The sequence below is a fragment of the Lissotriton vulgaris genome, chromosome 6 (genome assembly GCF_964263255.1).
Source record: "Lissotriton vulgaris chromosome 6, aLisVul1.2, whole genome shotgun sequence".
Classification (NCBI taxonomy): Eukaryota; Metazoa; Chordata; class Amphibia; order Caudata; family Salamandridae; genus Lissotriton; species Lissotriton vulgaris.
The window spans coordinates 128,743,823-128,765,457 of NC_141694.1; the positions used below are offsets into that span (position 1 = coordinate 128,743,823).

Here is a 21,635-nt window from a genome sequence, read left to right on the forward strand (position 1 = left end):
CTCTCCTGTAGGTACTGGACTGAGGAGACAATGATTCTTGCTGACATAAAAATGTGACTTGAAAATAGAGGGATTAACGGTTCAAAGAGGGCAGATATGTGCAGAAGAGATGCTTGAGAGGTTAGTGTTTCTGCCCAATCAGTGTATAGTCGCTGTGCATAGAATTATATTCCACCCAAATAAATCACTTCTGTGATGGAAAACGTCAATCTTTCATCTCATCCAGTTCTTTCCCCTTCTTGTACAAATTTAGTTCCTGGCCTTTTCACTCTGATCTTACATATGCACCACTACAGTATAGCATGTGCAGCTCTATAGAATTTAGATGTTTCAGATTTGCACATATTTCTCTTTGCAACACTGAACATGCATTTGGTTTGTGCAGGTTGCTTTTAAAGGAAAAAACCTGTTTCATTTTCCTGAGCCATCAAATGTTATGCTTTATTTATGTTTTCACATAACAGGCCTACACATTAGGTCTCAGCTGTACAGGAGCCTTAGCTGTCTGTAGGCAGGCTTGTCGTTCTCAATAGACGTAGAGTAGGCTTTGGATCAACCCCTTGCTAATGGTCCAATGGCTTAGTTGTCTATCTCAGATGTGTGATGCTGATTCAATGGCTTTCTTCCCTATTCTTGTATTTGCTCTGCCCAGGAGCATTTCGGTCTCACAGTGATCTGAGTGGATGAATAGTACCCTTCCACTGCTCAATTGTGGTGGCTCTTGTTTGTTCTATTTAGCACTCCATTGGAGTTCATGATTCCCTGCTCCCTCCCTATTTTCCATTCTTGAACTATCCGCTCCGCCCAACTAGCCCTGGCTACTGTCGCATGTATCCACAAGACCATGGCTGGAGGAAGATCCTTTTCCTACCTCACAGCAAATACCTGGATCACCCTGCCTCTCCACCTCAGGCAATCCCTGTCACTGCCTCAATTCAGGAAGGACCTCAAGACCTGGCTGTTCGACTGGACCACAGCGCCTTTGACGGACCAGCAGTTCCCCCTCCCAGCACCTTAAGACCCTTACAGGTGAGTAGTCGCGCTTTATAAGCCTCCTGATTGATTGGTTGATTGTTCACCACTCAGCTGAGCCAAGATTGTTGACTTTGCCAGTCCTTGTTGATCTAATTTCTTAACTCCAAGCCTGATAGAGCCTCGCGGATTGGCTAACACGTGTACCTAGCAGCGTTAGGATAGGTGATACCTTCAATCTGTATTCATCTCATTAAACCTACAGCACATTCCTTTAAGAAACACATTTCCAGATGACTACACATTCATAACAAATTGTTTGTTTTAGAAGCTTTCATTGCAGTTCTCAATTTCCTGGCGCGCTAAACGTTCTTGGCTGACATTTTGGAATCCCCATCTCGGAGAATAAAACGTATATGTTTACCTACTGATATGATAGTGCAGTGCAGCTAAGCAAAACAATATGGACATCTGTTGGGGTTTGTTGAAGATAATCGCAATGTAAACTTCCATTGTTACCCTGTCACTGTTTCAGTGACTTCTCCGAATTTTCACAGGATGGCCCTGCTCACTGACCCACGGTAATCGGGCATGAAAATGTGCAGTAATCGGGTTACCATACGTTTTCATTTTTTTTTCAGTATTACCTTATCCCTTCACAGTAATTACTTCACTAATACCACCAGCTAAATAAAAGTGGTAGCAAACAACAGGGAGAACACGTGGAATAAACCAGCTTTAACCTTGTTACTTGAAAGCTTAATGACTTCTTCTGGGCATTACTACTGGATTTAGCGCTAGGTGGAAAGTGATGGGATGTATGACGGTACCACGCGTACTTTTACAACGCGTACCGTTACAACGCTACTTTTACCACACAAGTCGTTACAACGACTTGCATGGAGGGGCGCTGGATAGTAAATTTTTTAATTTACTATTCCAACTCCAGTCCCCGTGGACTCTAGGGAAGGAGTTGGATAGTAAATTAAACTATTTACTATCCTGGAGCGCCCTCCAGCGCAAGTCGTTGTAACGACTTGCGTGGTAAAAGTAGCGTGGTAACAGCACCGCGTTGTAAAAAATGCGTGCTAACCGTTGTATACCAAAGTGATGTAAAGTTTTACGAGAGAGTGCATATTTTGTGCACCAGTTGTCAGTTTTAGTTTTCTCCCTAAGATGCTCAGGATTCAGGATTTTATAGCGCAAATCTTTATCCTTGAGAGTCTTGGGTAGACTCCTGTCTGCGGTTGGGTTTGCATGATGTAGAGTGTCAGAAGGGGTCGGGTGGAAGCTCTAACAATCTGGTTCATGCACATGTGGCTAAAGAGGCGTACCTAGATGTATGCTTTCGGGTGATGCAGATCTTGGGATCCTGGGACCTAACCCATGCCAGTGTGACCTGTGTCATTGGAAATGTCTGTGAGGTGCTTCAGTAGTAGAGAGTTGTTGAAGCTCAGGTCTTGGCAGAAGGCATTTACTTTAGTTAAAGCTTGAATCCTGGGACTTCTGGGAAGAATCTTTTGCCAGTTACAGAGCGTTGGCTTGTGTTGGGATATTTTGCCCTTTTCATTACGTCAAACACAGCCATGCTGCTGGGATACTAGAGTTGCATATTAGGTATTAGATGCAAGTAATGTATTTTTCCAATTAAAACACACGATTAAGGAAGATTTAGGCCCAATTAGACCAAATTATGCTGCAAAGCGTTTCATAAATGTGCAGTAAAAATGCAAATTATGTGCCCCGCTCTCTGGCAGTAATATTTTCACCCATTTTAGCTAGAAATCTTGCAAATTATCTAGTAAATCTAGCTGATCTTTCAAAATATGTGGCAAAGTATGTGGCAGATGCAGTAAATACATTATTATATGGTAAATGGAGCAGCCACAGGATCAAATAAATCCTCTTGCCCTCACAGTCGTCCAATGTTTTTTAACAATTTGTTCATGACAAGTAAAGCTAAATATTCTAATTGTTATTGGTGCCTATTCTTTGCTGCAGTTTGAAGAAAACATATTTTTCTAAGATAACTACCCCACAATACCACGTTTGAAAACAAAAGGGCATATTTGTGCCTATTGTGGTGCAGGACAGCGCAGCAAGTCACTGTTAGACCTGGCATCCTTGGCGTGGTTCCCCTGTCTTTTTGCCCCTGCCCCCTGTATTTTTGCTGTGTTTTGGATTTTGTTTTGCTGGTCTAGATGCTTTGGGCACTTTGCCACTGCTGACCAGGGCCAATGGGAAAGTGTTCCTAATGTAAATGATGGTATGGATTGTTTCCATGATTGACATGTTTGATTTACTGGTAAGTCCCTAGAAAGTGCACTGAGAGTGAAGGGGCCTGTACATCAAATGCTACTGAGTAGTCCTGCAACAAGGATTGCAGACCTCTAGCAGTCCTCGATAAAAGGACTGCGTCATCCGCATATAGAAGGACGAGAAGACCACGTCGCCCTACTTACGGATAATCTACCCCGTGGCTCTTAACGCTCTATCAAGATCATTGATGTAAAGATTGTACAAGAATGGGGCAAGAATACATACTTGCCGTACTCCCCTGTTAATATCAAAGTCGAGTGAGACACAGAGGTCCTGGAAATATCTGACATTGGTCTTAGTCGACCTATGCGGGTCCTCTAAAAAGTTGACAATATTATTCTCTGCCCCGATATCTCTCATGGACTGCCACAATTTAACCCTGTTCACACAATCAAATGCTGAGGACAGGTCCATGACGGCTATGATGCGCCACAGGGTATTTACTTAAAACCATGGTTAAATTAAGACATTGGGCAACAGCAGACTATCCAGGGCGAAATCCAAACTGGACATCTGACAAAATCTTATGCTCTTCCTCCCAAGTGGAAAGTCTTTCTAAAAGTACACAAATCAAGAAGTGAGATTGGCCTATAGCAATAAGTGCTATTCCGATCACCCTTCTTGAAACTGGCACTATAGTAGAAGCAGCCCAAGACTCAGGGCAACCACTCCGAGCTGCTGCATTGAACACAGCCACAAAGACCGGTGCCCAAAAGAGTGGCTCAGACTTAAAAAGATCAGGAGGAATACCATCTGGTCCTGGAGCTTTGTTGGCGGTTAACCCTACAATGCCAGCCGCAACCTCTCCCTGTTCGAAAACCATTACAGATGCGTCCATGTCATGGCCTGCCAGACAGGTTTGCTCTGTTAGGCTTTCACACATTGTTTTAAAATGGAGCACCCATTCCTCCTCTGTAATGTGTGAGTCTAAAGCTCCGCCCACATCATGCTCGAAGACTGGTCTATTAACAATGCTCCAAAACCTGGAGCTATTCCTAAGAGTACTTGACTCAACAAACTCCCTCCAAGCCTCTTCCTTCAGATCTCCCTTCCATTTGGCTAATATTGTTTTTTACTCTTTGCAGCACTCACGAACCAGAGATTGAGTTCTCGGGTTAGCTATCAAGGCTTCCCTCAGTTTTCTCGCTGCCTGGGAGCATGAAAAATCGAACCACCTAGGGGTAGAAATCGTAACTCTACAAGACGGGATACTTAAAAGTACTCCAATTTTAATAGAGATAAGATTATAAGCACTGGTAAACTCCCCCAGGGGAATACCATGAGAGGGTCACAGCACAAGCTCGGAAGCGCAGGATTCTCTAACTGCACAATAAAACTCATTAGGAGAGATCTGGGACCATTTAAGCCGTCGTCTGTCTGTTGGTCTTAGCGTACCTTTATATGCCGCGATACTATTTCGTGTTAAAAGCGGACAACACAGTTGGGCACAGGGCGGGTTATGGTAACTAAAAACACTTTCCATGATAGTGAAACCACAAAATAAAGCTTGCAAGAAGGATGAAATTAAAGTGTGATCTATAAAAGAACCACTGCCTCTCCCTTTAAATGTGGGGACGGGAGCCATACTATGCGGGTAGGATAATGACATGAGGGACAGCAAGTCAAATTCATTTGATAAATCATTTAATAATTCCCGCTGGGCCAAATGTTCAAAGTGAATCCCCCTCGTCCGGGGGCATCCTAAACCAGAAATACAAGTTGTCTTTGGGTCTCCACAAGGATGGATGTTAAAATCACAGAAGACCACAAGGTTGTGTAGGTTGAACCCAAACGACTGCCTTATGAACGAACCCAGGGTTGTGATATAACAGACACCAGATGGGCATGCCACAGAGTTATAAAAATCAATGATACCCAATCCCGTAGCACCCCTTTTGAATATCAGCCTGGATCTGGCAGTCAACCGCCAGGGATATATATGTAACAAGGTCACCCTTAGATCTTCCACCCACCGAGTGGGAGGCTGGTACAAAAAAAGCCAGGTATCCCCCCCAAGAATAAATCACAGTCCACCAACCATGCTTCTTGTAAACAAATCACAGAAAATTGATTCACGAACTGCAACCATAATGGGTCATGAATCTTATTAGCCAAACCCACAATATTACACGATAAGATGTCATTAGCAGATAAGCATTGGGCCCACTCAGCTACCACTTGAGAATGCTGTTTATTAAGATCGAACTCACTAACAGATACGCATGGGGCCCCCTCAGCTACCACTGGGGAATGCTGTGTATTAGGATCGGACTCACTACCAGAAGGTGTAAGGCTCCTGAGTGAATCACACTCCTCCAACCGTGCCAAAGAGGAGAATCTGTTACTTAACTCAAAATTGGGAGGGGCGATATACTGGCAGCCAAACAGCGATGTTGCATTAGCTAATGATATAGGTAATTTTGCAAATGTGGGTGGTAATCTTTGTGACCAAATCTTTTAATCAGTAGGGGGGTGGATCACTTGTCCTGCCAACCTGGATTACTCAGGTATTCGGTACGTCCCTCAGTAAAAAACCCTCATGCACTCGAGATGGAATCGTGAGTAGCGGTATATCTTGGTTCTCCGCTATATTACTCGAATGTCTGCATAATCACAGGGTTATTTGGTATGCAGCCTCCGCCCGGAGGTAGTCATCCAAGGTAGCGAAGAGAACCCTAATAATTCTCAGAAACGCATACCAAGGATATTTTCAACATAATTGGCTCGAATCCGGAATAATAAAATTTCACTCTCTGGCTTTTCGAGTTATTTTAAAAGTTCACCACTTTCACTAATCGCTGGACACTACTGCACACAACCTTGGATGACTACCTACAGGCGGAGGCTGCATACCAAATACCCTCTGATTATGCAGACACTCGAGTAATATAGCGGAGAACCAAGATATACCGCTACTCACGCTTCCATCTCGAGTGCATGAGGGTTTTTTACTGAGGGACGTACCGAATACCTGAGTAATCCAGGTTGGCAGGACAAGTGATCCACCCCCCTACTGATTAAAAGATTTGAGCCAAAGGAAATTGGATGGATCCGTAATTTCCTTCTCCACACCCCCATTGATTGAAGAAAAATCTTTGTGACCACCCATCATGGTGAGCTTCCGTAGGAAAGGTTCTAGGAGTATCCCCAGGGGATTCAGGTTTATAAAAGAAACCCAGTGGTAGGGTCCTTACAACTGATCCAGCCTTTGGAAAGACAGGTAACTGTCCCTAGACAAAATCCTACCAGCAAGATGTGGACTATCAAAATTGATAAGAACACAGTCGCCAGTACTCAGTTTACATGAGCTGCCAATCCAACTTACTCTGCGAACCATGATGATATTATTAGCCACCCATGCACCCAAAACGGTGTTATTAAATAGCCAGTGCAGAACTTTATTTTTTAGTTGGCCATAATCCTCATTGAACCCACGTGGGAGAGATGAGACATTCCCCAGAACAACTACTAATGGGTGGATTTGGGTGGTAGGTCAATAATTGGAAATCTCGGTGACTGAGCCTCACTGCTACCCATTATCTTGGACCTTGAGCAAAGACTTTCACCATGACCTTAGCCTGTACAGGAGTATCCCTTCTCTCGCATGTGCCTTTACTCCTAGCTCCAAGCCCCCCTGTGCTACTGACTGCATCTGTGGTTGATTTTGTTCCTGATCCACAATAGTGTTCGTCAAGTTTGTCCGTACTCCAGGGACCTTTGCAGTACTCTGGCTATGATTAGCATTTAACCCTTCTTACGGGGGAGGTAAGTCATTAATGTTCCGGTTTACTAAGGTTTTCTTGATCCCATTCAGCCGCTCCATAATAGGGCTCAGTTTTAAATCCAGTAAGCTGGTCATCACTGCCTGAAAGGCTTCCAGTGCCCCGGGAAGATCCAAGATAGGGGTAGGAGCAGAGGGCAATGAGGCGGGCATCGGGGGTTTAGGGACCCAGTTAAGTTTTCTCGATCTCCTTATCTGTCACTGCTGCTGCCCACTGCAAAAACGAGTCCATGGTAGTTACTGACGCAGTGGAAACAGACTTTCCCTTCACCAAGGCAGTGGCCGATTCAGCTTTGCGCCTGACTATGACTGAATAATCAAGAGTCGCAAACTATAGAATAAAAAAACCCGGATAATCTATGCCAACGGATAATGATGACAGAGAAGAGGGCAAAACAAACAGGTCCTCCTAACCCTCCGAACAAGAGATCAACTACAATCAATGCAGTCAAGGTATTAATCAGGGCCAAACATCAACAAGGAACAGTCCTACCTCCTTACCAATGCTTGTAAAATGGAGGATATCAGGTACTGAGTCAATGCTCCACTTACTTTGGCGATTTAGATCTGCGACGTTGCCATAGTCAGATCCGAACGGGAGCCCTGGCTACGGGCAGACAGGCCCATCCGCGTGCGTCTCGCGGCTGGCGCTTCCTGGTGACGTTGGTGGCCGTGTGCCACATAGGGAATGCTGGATGTTGCGGTCCCCCTCAGACCGTTACGCCAGTGAAGGCAGGCAGAAGCTGGTGGGGCAGAAAGTCCAATCGTTGCGGTCCCCCTTGGACCGGGAAGTGGCAGCCGATAAGCTTAAAACTGTGTGGCAAAAGGAAGAGGATGGCATAAAGAGAGATACGGTCCTCCCATTCGGGGGACCAACGCAGGCCTCGTATCTCTAGGTCCTGATGAATCCATGCCGCCAGGAAAGGAGAGAGGGGGCATCCCTGTCGAGTACCTCGGCTCGGAGTGAATGGGACTGACTTCTTGTTATTAACCACGACCTGTGAGTGGGGTTCCGAATATAAGACCCGCACCCATTGGATACATTCGGGGCCAAAGCCCAACTTTGCGAGTACTGCAAATACGGAAGGCCAGTCAATGGTGTTGAACGCCATGGTTGCGTCCAATGACATCACCAGTGCATCTTCACAGATAGTGGCTACTCTACTCAGCACCAAGTGCAGCCTGCGCAAGTTCAGCACAGTGTTGCGGTGCGGCATAAAGCCTGACTGACCAGGATGGAATAACCCTCCAATCACCTTGACCAGACAATTTGCTAGGAGTTTGGCCAGGATTTTGGGCTCAGTGTTTAAAAGTGAAATCAGTCTATACGAGGAGTCAGTCTTGGGCCTTCCCTCTTTGTGAATAGTGACTATATTGGCCATTCTCTGAACCTGTAGTAGTGCTCCTAACTCTTTGCTTTCTTCGAACATGGCTTTTAGATACGTGGCTAATTTGTTGGGCTTGAGTTTGTAGAGCTCCATGTGTAGGCCGTTTGGGCCCAGGGATTTCCCGGAACGCAGTGCTCTAATGGCCTGCGCAATTTCATCATTCGTTAAGGCAATGTCTAGGAAGTGTTGGTCTTCCAGGGACAAGGTTGGAGTACAATGTCCCGCAGCAAGTCATGTGAGTCCTCCTTGTGTGATGAGCTAGTTGTATACACTGTCTTATAATGGGTGGCAAAGTGATTTGCAATAGATTGAGGGTCAGTAATGGACTCATTGTGGACTCATTGCCTACACCTGTGAGTTCGGGCATCAATCGACTCGCCCACTCCTTCTTGTCAAGCCAGGCGATTAGTTTCCCTTCCTTGTCTCCCAGGTCATACACTCTTCCCAGTTTTTCCCTCCCAATGCTTTTAGCCCTGTCTGTTACTCGTGCTTTATATTCATCTTGTTTGAGATGTAATGTGCAAAGTTCTGCTTGTGTGACCTCATCTTCTAAATTGTCCTCTAGCCTGGCAATTTCAACCTCCATTTCCACAATCGCTTTCTGTCTCTCTTCTCGGAGTTGAGAGTATGTTGGATTTTCTCTGGGTGATATGTCCTCTACCCATCAACAAGCCCCAACGCTTCTAGAAAATCGGGCAGCCACCTGTGGGAAGACCCAAGCACATGCGGTGGGTCTCTATCTATTGTGCCTGAGGTAACTGAGTTAGAGCCCCCCCCCCAACCACCAGAAGACCTTCTGGAAGAGAGAGTAGAGGAGTGCCTAGATCTTTAAATGTGGTGCTCTGGAGGCCAGGCGGCATGTAAACTGACAGCACCGTGTTGCCCTCCCAGGAAACCGTAACCCCTATATACCTGCCTCTCAAGGTGGATCGCACGTCCAGAGGAAAGGAATTTTTCACCAGAATGCCTACGCCCCAAGAGCTAGTTGTGAATCCCGCATGGGCTAGTAGCTTGTAACCCCACCTGGTAAGCGCCTTGCAGGAGGTTCCCACCAGGTGCGTTTCTAGAAGCAGAACAACATCAGGGGCATGGAGTTTAATGTGTTGCAGGACAACACTACGTTTGATTTTTTATCTCTAAGCCCATTGACATTCCAGCTAAAGATTTTAACACTTCTGTTCCACTGCGTACTCATTGTGCCAAAGGTAAGATGCGAGTTCCTCTGTGCTGAAATCAGCATTCACCATTGATGTGACTCTAACAACGTGTAACAATTGTACAGTTCTGCAGTCTTTGTATTCACTGCAGCCTCGTCTGGTGCAGATAACAGTCGGATATTTAGGGGCTTTTGTCACTGATCTGGCAGGGCACCTCTCTTAAGCCTCCATCATCATTGGCGCCAAGCCACGCCCCCACAAAATGCATTCTTTTGCCCATTGTGGGAACGACGAGACATTGTTGTGCTAAATAATAGCACTAAACTCAGAATTATTCTTCTCGGGTAATTAAGCGTAATCTTGTGGAATTCTGTGAAATTTCGAGTGATTATGCTACACTAAATTAAATTAGTTACGCCCACCCCTAGTGATATGGTCCTATATTACCATGTTGGGGTTCTTGCAATATTTATAAACCATTCAGCACTAGGCCTTGTGATTTAGATGTGACTAGAACCTCTCAAAGGCAATATTGGACCAGTTACTCATTATGGCCACTCTCTCTCCCTCTTTTTCTGTCTCTGTATCTCTTTATATATAAATATGTGTGTGTGTTACCACTGGGTAGTCATTGTTAGGTTTGTTTTTCCATAACAAATAAATGTTTTGTGTTGGTAATAACTTTGGTGACATTTGACAAATATCCACAAGGCTTTCCAAAAAAACGGTACTTTTGACTAGTTTACGCATGAAAAGTTTTGGGGTGATCCATCAGGCGGGGGCCGAGAAAAGAGGGGGGTTCCAAAACATGTTTGTCCCATTCATTTTTCCATAGGAACTTTAGACACAGCTACAGCCTAAACCAATGAATGGATTTACACCGAATTTGGGAGAAAGCCAGCTCTCAGTCCAGAAAAGTGTATTTTGTGATTTGATGTAAATCCGTTCACTAGTTTTGGAAAAATTAAGGTTCAAAAACGTTGTATATGTTATGCCGTGGAGGATCCGCAGAGCCGACAGATGCCATCCGAAGACATATGTCATCGCTTCTCCTCTCCGATGGGAGAGCAAAACATTTTCCTGCCCACACTTTCGGTTAGGGAAATGCTTTGATTCCTCCGATCCCACAGAAAACTGCTCCTGCAGGATTGGAGCAATGCCAGCTCCCTCTGTAACCGTGATTGGTGAAAGCACAAGAGTCGACAGAGCTGCGGAGGCCTGGGCTGGCCCCTGCAGCCCCCAACATGCCAGGAAAGGTGTGGCATGCCCCGAATCATAAAAAATAAAATGCCGGCTTGCCGTTGGGGTCTGGGGCTCCCGACGCCGCTCCCAAAGATAACAGTGGTGTGGGGTGCTCCGGGGTGGGCCCCAGGAAACCCTGTATTTGAATAAATGCCATCTCCTGCCCAAACCCATGGGGCAGCTCGCAGAGAGCTGGGGGAGTCGCGTAGACCTGGGGTTTTCTCCTGCCACTTATATTAACAAGCATTTACAATGCAACGGTTTCGCCTTTGGAGAAGTTAGAGCTATTGGCATTGTAAATGACAACATTTGTATTTATGTGTTGGTTTTGAAAACAGATAAATAAATGGCATTGTCATTTACATTGCCAATAGCTTAATCTCTCGCAAATGTGAGAACTATTGTACCCTACGGATGAGCTCAGCAGACAGCAATTACTACCACCCACACACACACCCAGAGCCACACACACACACCCAGAGCCAGCCACACACACCCAGAGCCAGCCACACCCAGAGCCACACACACACCCAGAGCCCCCAACACACACACAACCAGAGCAGTCACATACACACACCCACTGGAGCAGTCACACACACACACACACTGGAGCAGTCACACACACACACTTGAGCAGTCACACACTGGAGCAGTCACATACACACACACACACTCTGGAGCAGTCACATACACACACACCCTGGAGCAGTCACACACACACACCCAGGAGCAGTCACACACACACACACTCTGGAGCAGTCACATGCACGCACACACTGGAGCAGTCACACACGCACACACTCGGGATCAGTCACATACACACACATACCATTTACTAGCCAGCATAAACCTTAGAATTGGAATGATAATGGAGTGCCAGCAACGCCTGCGACCTAGGATGCCACTAGAGCAGCGCTAGGGTTGGAGGTGGGGCGGACTTTCCACCTTTAATATGCTTTGAAAGCTTACACAATTGAACATAATGACAAATGAGTTGAATGCACCATTTTCTCCCAAATTGTCTTGGGCGGAGAATCCCTTGTAGTAGGGTGGCTTACTGGGAGCAGGTTTGAAAATTTGCCAAGGGTGCTTTGGGTTCCCAGTTCGGCCCGAGTCTGGGAGAGGTACAGGGGAGGTGATTAACTCAAAGGCTTATCATTCGCTCTGTTGACAGGTCACGAGTGCTTGGCCTCGCCTAAAACACTGCAGGATTGAACCACACTTCAAGCGTTCCAAATCCCAGCAATAGACCGAGAACACAATATTCCAACGCTGCACAGGTGTGCATAGCCAGCAATAGTCTACTTACCACTCTATACCAAAACACATTTTAAACACCGAGCAGCATCATGCCCTCACCAATGTAACAAAACAGAATGGGCAAACAGCTGCCACGGCACATTCATGCCGCCGCCACCGTAACACAAATACAACGACTGACAACCCCATCATCCAACAAGACACCATAACCATACAGTTGGCTAAGTGTTACATAAATAGAATGAACTGCATTCTCTCATGACAAAATAAGCCTTTAAAACAAAGTCATACCACACCCAGAAGAGCACAACACCACAAGGCCCAAAGTGAACAGCAACCATAAAAATCTGTGCACTCCAGCCTATAAGGAAAATCTGTGCACTCCAGCGTAAGAAAAAGGACAAGTTCTTGAGTAAAAACTTAATACCACAAGCAATACCACATAGCAAGACCTGGCTTTTTAACCTTTAGGTTGTTTTTCTTTTTCTTTTCCCTTTTTGTCTCTGTTTTTATGGTGTTATGTTGTCACACTGTGCGGCCTAAATAAAGCGCTGGGACACTCTTCTGAGTAGCCGTGCGCTATAGAAATAACGTATAACATAACATAACATAACACTAAAGTTGTGATACCATTGTACTCGTCTATTGCGTTCAAATATTACATTATCGCAGACTAAATTTAACATAAAATCGTCACCTGCACTTTTCACACGGACAGCGGGAGGGGGGCGGGCAGGCACACGGACAGCGGGAGAGGGGCGGGAACGGGGACACGAACAGCGGGGGGGGCAGGAACAGGAAGACGGACAGCGGGAGGGGGTGCGGGAAAATCTGTGCACTCTAGCGTGAGAAAAAGGACAGGTTCTTGAGTAAAAACTTAGGGGGTCATTAGGATTGCGGTTTTTCCACATCCTCGGGGCCGGCGGAAGCCACCGCCGGCCCCGAGGATGCGGAAAAACCGCAGCGGACTGACCAAGGACCCACCGCCACATTAGGATGGCTGGTGGGTCCTGGTTTCCGTCCGCAGCTTTTCCGCCGCGGCTGGCTTACAACCGCGGCGGAAAAGCTCTGATATGGTGACGGTGTCTCTCAGACACCGTCCGCCATATCAGGATGGGATTTTAAAAGTGCTTTTCCGCGGCGGGTTTCCTGCTGTGGAAAAGCATACGGATCTTCACCTAGGGGGCCCGTTGCGGGCCCCCTAGGTGAAGGGGGAGTGGGGGGTGCACATGGGGGGTACCTATGGTACCCCCCTGCATTTGCATGCAGAAAGCGGCAGGCACCGCGCGGTGCCTGCCTCTTTCAGCATGCAAATGCAATGCGTGCATTTTTAACATTGCCGCGGGTGCAGCTTGAAGCTGCACCCGCGGCAATGTTAAAAATAGAGGATGTGACCGCCAGGGTGGCGGTCACATCCTAATCGCACAGGAGGGGACTCCGCAGCCCATGCGGACGTCCCCTCCTCCTCAATGATCGCGGACGGACGCAAGTCCGTCCGCGATCATAATCGGCCCTTTAATACCACAAGCATAACACTAAAGTTGTGAGACCATTGTACTCGTCTATTGCGTTCAAATATTACATTATCGCAGACTAAATTGAACATAAAATCGTCAGCTGCACTTTTCACACGGACAGCGGGAGGGGGGCGGGCAGGCACACGGACAGCGGGAGGGGGGCGGGAACGGGGACACGAACAGCGGCGGGGGGGCAGGAACGGGAAGGGAGGGGGGTGCGGGAAAATCTGTGCACTCCAGCATAAGAAAAAGGATAAGTTCTTGAGTAAAAACTCAATACCACAAGCATAACACTAAAGTTGTGAGACCATTGTACTCATCTATTGCGTTCAAATATTACATTATCGCAGACTAAATTGAACATAAAATCGTCAGCTGCACTTTTCACACGGACAGCGGGAGGGGGGCGGGCAGGCACACGGACAGTGGGAAGGGGGCGGGCAGGCACACAGACAGCGGGAGGGGGGCGGGAACGGGGACACGAACAGCGGGGGGGCAGGAACGGGAAGAGGGACAGCGGGACGGGGGTGCGGGAACACACGGAAAGCACTCACCTGGACCTAGACTTCCTCCGGCGGCGGTCGGCCGCGGAATGACCAAAAGAAACCTCGACGAACACAAAAATAAACCCCGCCCACCGCCGCACTGACATGTCCAAAGGGGCCGGATGAGAAAAATTCTCAGAAACGCCCACGAGTCGCCTTACAGGATGACGGACGCCTCTGTTTGCCAATGGCTAGCGTCCATTTATGGAGCTAGCCAATGGGAGACAGAGGCGGGACTAAGGCCCACACTGTCGGAACATAAGATTTCTCCTGGGCGGAGCTAGTGCTCCGGCCCAGGCGAAACCTAAAAAAGCACAGCGGATGTCCCGTGTGGGCCCGGGATACGTACAAAAAAATTACAAATCAAAGAGCAAATAATAATGATGTATCTCACATTGGGGTACAACAACTGGGATACATATACTCTTACTCTAAAAATATATTATTCAAAGTTTGTTGTTACCTTATAATGATTGTCCTAATAAATTTGAGATATTTCACCGTTGGTGCCATTATGAAACTATGGCTCATCTCAGAAAATGCATTACATTATTGGATGCCTATAAAGTGGTGGAGCTTCCTAATATTTCACGAATATATGCATCAATGGTTCATAATGCTATATCAATCATGCCCTTAATGTGCATCCGCTACTGTTTTAACAATACGATTAGAGCAATATACTGATATTATGATCGTAAGAAATACAGCACACTTTATTTTAAAACACTGTATCCCCATGACATTTTACAGTTGTTAATTTACATTTGTTCCAAATAACCAACAAATACAATGAAATGGAAATTCATATCAATACTACCCTAACCTAGGAAATCCTTACAAAACACTTTCATATGATTCCTCCCTCTGCCAGACATACTAAAAACAAAAGCCAATCAAAAACAAAAACAGTCAGCAGCCAAATTACATATACAGAACAAAGCAAAGAAGACAATAAAAGGAGTGATAAAAGGCAATCAAACTGACCCAACTTATTAGGGATAAAAAGGGGTGTAACAGTTTCTCATAAAGTGCTGTGCGCTATGATTTCACATTGTATACTCTATACGATATTATACAGCTTTAATCCTCCTTCTTTTCTCCATAATCAGAAGTGTCTCCACTAGCCAAGATGCACAGCCAGTTCCTCTTCACTACTGACTTCTTTGGGGGTCTTGGTCTGTAGGTTTATAATAAACCTGGACAACTTTTATTTGGGACTACCCTATCTAGGCAATATGGATCGCCCTTCGTTATTTCACACATATGTTCTAAAACGTGTTTCTCGGTGAGATGTACAGTGCTGCCACTATATTCTTTATTACATGAACACACCAAGTAATACACTATATTGTCAAAGTTACAGTTGAGTCATTTCATAATTGTAACCAGTCTTTTCTTGCCTGGTATTTTATATGAGTTGACCTTCCCACTGTTTTTGCATGCTTTACAATTCATGCATGGAAAACATCCTGTCTCAGACGTATCAGATAGTAACCTTAGATAGCCTTAGATGAAAAATGGCTTGGGACTAAGGAGTCCCTCAAGGAAGTACCTCTCATATATGTCATTTGTGGATGTATATTTAATGTGTGGCCAATCTAATTATCTGTATCCAAAACAAAGGTTATCCTTCTCACAAGAAACCAGGGTATCTAGTGTATAAGAAGGAACAGCAGTTTCTGTGTGAAATGTAATTGACATTTCGCAAAGATGACTCCAGGGGAGAAGGGTACATTGACTCGCCATCCCCCTTTTTTGACCGGCTGACGACTGCAGCTGTGTCTACATCACTTTGGATACACCTCGCCTACCTCTTTTCAATTGGACGATTGCTAGCCTCTACTATTGATACCTTTTCTCTGCCTGCCACTAGACCGAGGTTACCAGCTCTTCCCAATTGGATGGGAATTACCTGACCATATGTACAACTACGATTGAACGGGACTCCGCACCCGTAGAACACAAGACTTTCTGTTCTTGCGTCCACCTCACTTTGGGCGCCTGGCTGGGCCCCTCTGTGAGTACCTTTTTTCTTATACTTGTATTGAGCCACACAACCTCTCTGGTGTTCACCACTCACATGGACAGTTCATTGGCCCCATCCAGGTGTTGCATATTACATGGCCTGGATGAGACCCATTCATCGTCCTTGGGGTCGAAACGTCTTCGACACACACTGAAAATGAACCACTTTTTCAGCCTTTAACATTGTATTAGAGGACTGATATCTTATTAGGTGTATTGAACTGTGGTCGCTTGATATAAATAGAAACCTTTTTACATGTCTCTCACTGTCACCCCCCTTTTTTCTAGGTTCTACTTCACTTGGGACACCGAGCACACTGTCTGCCCATCTACTGTAAATAGTATCAGTTCAGAAAAAGTATTTTTGACAAATCTATAGTGTGCATGATTTTGATTTCTTTTCTGACATTCACTTCCCACGAGTATATGCCATTGAGCATCCTCATTATCAAGTATTGTACATAGTCCACAGGAATAGCTGTACCTTGTTATACAATCCAATTATCTGACCTCAAGATGATCCAATTTCTTTGAAAGATCCTACAAATCGCAGCTGTTGAAAATTCAGTTATAAATCTCACCTTCAGTTCTTCTTGAGATGTATTATTGTCCACTAGAAAGTCCTGATGTGGATATTGTTTGACTGTCTCTTTGGCCGACTCCAATATTTGGAAAGGGTACCCTCTGACTAATAATCTTTCATTCATTTCCTCCCAAACTCTCTCAATATCCTCACTATTGCTGCAAATGGTTTTAGTATGGAGCAACTTGCCATAGGGGATGCTCCATTTCAAACTCACTGGCTGGGTAATTACTGGTGCCATGTAATTTATTTATTTATTTATTTATTTATGAGATTTTTATTGCGCGAACAAATACCCTGGGGTGTCTCGGCGCATATGTAAACTAGCAGGACCACGGTAATAGAGTTCACTGGTCGAACAGCCATGTCTTTACGATACTATTCCCCCGCTGTGGGGTTTCTGAATAGGCTGCTATGTGGATGGTGTTGAAATTAATGGTTAGAGTCAAATCAAGGAAATGGACCTCTTGTTTACTCATATGAGCTTTAAATCATAAATTCAGATTCAAAATGGAAATGCACTCTTCAGCTTTGTCCCGATCTCCTTTCCAGACAACAAATAAGTCATCAATGTAGCGCACCCATAATATGACATGCTCCATCCACTCACTTAGGTGATACTCCCAAGCCACCTGCCTCTCCCAGCAGCCCACAAACAAATTGACGTAGCTGGGCCCATAACAGTCCCATGTTTTTGCTTATAATACTGTCCCCCAAATAGGAAAATATTTTCATACATGCAAAATCTGATAAGATCTAAAATCATCTAGTTATGTTGATAGTATTTTGGAAATCTACTCTTGAGAAAGTACTTAACAGCTTCAATGACTTGCATATATGAGTTACTTGTATATAGGATGGCGATATCTAAAGTTATCATAGCAAAGAAATCCTGCCAGTTAATGCCACCAATCGTTTTCAAAAAGTCCTTAGTATCTCTCATATATGAGCTCAAGTGTTTGACAAAGGGGAACAAATCATAATCAATGCAGATAGATGCATTTTCCAACATACTTGCTCTGTAAGAAACGCGTGGAAAAACTGCAAATCAGAGGCAAAATAAAAAAAGAGCACCTTTCAAAACAATACCCCTTGGCTGGGCCATGACGGGCAGCACAGATATTACTTGATGGGAGGGGTACACGTGGCCCCCTCCCCAAGCCTAAGAAAGCCCTGGAGGCCCCATCTCCTGGGGGCGTCATTTTAATAAAGGGAAGTGGAGTGCGGCCCGCCTCCCTGAGCCTCATAAGGCCTTTGAGACCTTATCCCCTGGTGCTCAAATGCATTAAATAGGGGTGGGAGCAGCTTGGACCCCTCCTCGAGCTTTAAATAGCCAGGAGACCACATCCCTGGAGTCATCACACTTATGGAAGGGAGGGGGGCTACACAAAAGGTGGGTTTGGCTGCGTCCAGGTGGGTTGTCACGGGGCCTGGTGGCCCACCCCCACTGCACACAGCCCTTTTGTGTTATATTTGGCTTCAGGGGATGGGGTCCCGGCACCTAAAGAAGTTTAGTGAAGGGAGGTACATGGCTCTCTTTCTTTTTAATTGAATTTGGCCCCTGGGACCCCATCCTAATGATGCTTGGGGAGAGGGCTGCGTGCCTTTAAACTAAGTGTTGTTTGGTGGATGCCCCTAGCTGGGTGAATGATGCGGGTTGGCATCCACCTATAATTTAGAGAGGCCCTGGAGTATGGGGTCCCTGGAGCAACAACAGGCTCTGGAAGGGGGACCACGTGGCCCCCTCCCCTTTTAAATTAAATTCGGCCATAGGATGGGGTTCCCAGAGCCTATTAAGGCTCGTGGAGGGGGGCCACATGGCCCCCTCCCCATTTAAATGAAATTCAGCCCAGGGGAGGTGGTCTCCAAGCCCTTAATGCCAACGTTATTCTGCGCATGCCAATGGCTGTGCATGCCATGTGGTTGGCAGCTTGCCTGGGGGTTTGGCTGCTTTCAGGTGGGTTGGCCCTTTGGCCTACCCCCGCTATGCATGGCTAAAGGCTGTGCGCAACCGGCGCTTTGCTGTCTGTGGGGGGGTTGACTACAGGGCCCTGTATGTAGGGGGTTGACTGCCACAGATCTATCACTGCAGCATTTGCAATTAAATTATTGGTGAGAAAACTGTGTGTGGCGGGGTGCGAGTTATAGTTACCTTAGGGCACGAGAAATAGTTAATTGAGATAACTATAGCTATACCTAGTACATTTCTGTGTATTTTAGAGCTTAAAACGTTATGTTATTACTGAACATTTCACCTAACTGTAATGTTACTTAACCTTTCGTTTTCTTCAGTAAAAAAAAATAATAAGTGACATTATAGTTAGGTACTAAGACCTTAGCGTTAAAATAAAATAAAAAACCCTAGAAATTGACTGAAAATAATCAAAGGTTAAAGTGAGGTTATAATTCGTAGTTGAAATGAAACAATTCTACTAACTATACCTTACATTCCTATCATGCAGTGCTGATGACAACACATTTTACATCCCTAGTGACATGCGTACCTCACCATCCGCTTGTGCTCATTCCCCATCCTGTCGCCTTTTTTTCCTCTAATGTTTTGTTTCAGGGGGGGGGGGAATATTTCATTTTCCTCTCACAATTTAGGGCAGTTTCTGATTGTATCATTGATGACTGATTAGATTCAAAGAACAATATTGTTCAAATTGTTAATGAGTCATCAATGATAAAACCAGACGCTGACATAAATTGTGAGAGGAAATATGAATAAATGGTCTTCTTTATACTTGAGTTGGTTGGACTAAATTGTTATTGTAAGTCAGGTTCAACAATTTCCAAATATATTTGGAATAATAAGACACCCAGAATAAATTATGAGTCATAACAATGACAAATGTAAGGCTTCCAACGATATCCTTGCCTTTTGAAAGTATCATTCTGCCATTTTAATCAGACAGTCTCTTTATGGTTTCTGAATTAAAAACGTCTTCAAGCTCTAGGGTTACTGATTCTACAAAGTTGGCTAATAATGTTTCTTTACCAGCTATCATGACTATATTAACCAAGAAATATTAGACTGTTCCTTCCATTACAACATTATTCCACTATCCTAACTCAGCAAAATTTGATTTTGATTCAATATTTTGTATTAATAGCAAATGTTCTAGATCTGTTGCTTATAGGCACAAGACTATTTCGAAATTTGGAAAAGGTACTAGAATCTGGAAAACCTTGGAGTAAATGGGTACTTTATAATTGAATGATCATGGCCACAAATTTTTTTTTTCAATTTTTGAATAGACAAACTAAATGCAATTAAAATGATATTACATGCATCAGAGTTCTACAAATATGAAATTCTGTGTGTCACTGTTCTGAAATGTTTCCCAAGTGGATTGCCGGAGACGGGATTTCAGAGTCTATATTTTACAGTTTTTCCAGCCATGTTGCATAGTAAATATATAATATAATAATTTATAGTGTTATTAATTTAGAAACCTTGTGAAACTTTCGGAACACTGAACTATCAGCCACCTTTTTATCTAAACAGAGGAAGAAAAGTTGGCCTTGTATTGTTTCAGGAAGGGTGCCAATTGCTGTATACCACTATTTCTGTACTTTGTATAATTGTTTATGGACTTCGTATGAGCTCTATATGGCTATTTAAGGTTAAATTACTTAATAACTTGTTTAGCTGGCATCGTTAATCCGAACCTTATTCTTTACAATGTTCACTCTATGATTGCTCAATTCTGAGGGAAAGTATGGGACATCATTTTCAAAGTTATACATATCACTGATACTATTTCAAATCAATTAATTATTTGTACGTCTTATGCTTCTCCATTATCAGAGGCAAGAATTAAATTAATTGATTTCTCTTTTTCATCTGCAATTAAGACAATCACTTCAAGTTGGACAGATGTCAATTCATTATTCATACCTCATGGGCTTTGGTTACCTTCAAGAATTGTGATAGTCTTACATTATACACTCTTCAGGAACAGTCTTATCTTCATAACATTTCTTTTTGGTAACCATTCGATACTTATGTTACCAATATTGCTTCAATTAGTTAATAAGCGTCTATTCAATTTATATGATAATACTTATTTGATTTCTGGCTGCTTTTCCTATTCTTTATTTCTTTCTCTGACTTATACCAGGCACAGCTCATCTTTTATTTTTATTCTGTTATTTAATTTCTTATTGCTCACTTTTTTTGTTAAATTATAGTACGCTTCTTTTTCGATGCTGATTAGCTTATCTTTTTTTACAGTTTCGGAAATTTCAAAGCCTTGTCAGGGTAGTAGGTGCTATATAAACGCAATTTAATGTAATGGTTTTTGTAGTGTTATTATTATGTTTTATAAAACGTAATAAAATAGTTTGAACATAAAAAAAGAAAAGACCTGAGTAACCTTTGTAGCTGTATTGCATTTCAGTTTGTAATTTGTTTCCTTATTAGTCACAGCTGAGTGTGTTATGAGTTGGGAGAAGATGTTGATTCAAGTTTGTCATGATGAACTCAACTGCTTGCAATTGATGTTTAGCTTCTTACACCACCTATCTTCCCTCATCTACTAGTATGTTCTCTTCCTTTCATCTCCCGCCCCTTTTCCCTTTGTTGTCTTGAAATCCGTTCCTTTTATCTCCGCCCCCTTTTCCCTTACATGTCTTGAAATCAAGCAAGAATATACATTGGAGTTTTTCTATGTTTTTAAAAATTCATGGGATTATTTTCCCATTTGTGGCTACAGACAGTCGATTATAATGAGGCTGTGCTTTCTTCATCCTTTTGCTATGCGCATTCAGATCCCCTCTGTCTGCCTATTTCATGTTTGAGGTTCTACAAAAAATTATTTCAACTTAAATATTTAGT

At 44.2% G+C, this 21,635-nt stretch overlaps 1 protein-coding gene across 3 annotated transcripts in view; it reads left to right on the plus strand.

Moving 5' to 3' along the window:
• Positions 1-21,635, plus strand: part of TOGARAM2 (TOG array regulator of axonemal microtubules 2) — a 477,994-nt gene that overhangs the window by 167,808 nt on the left and 288,551 nt on the right. The gene's annotated exons all lie outside the window — the stretch shown is intronic.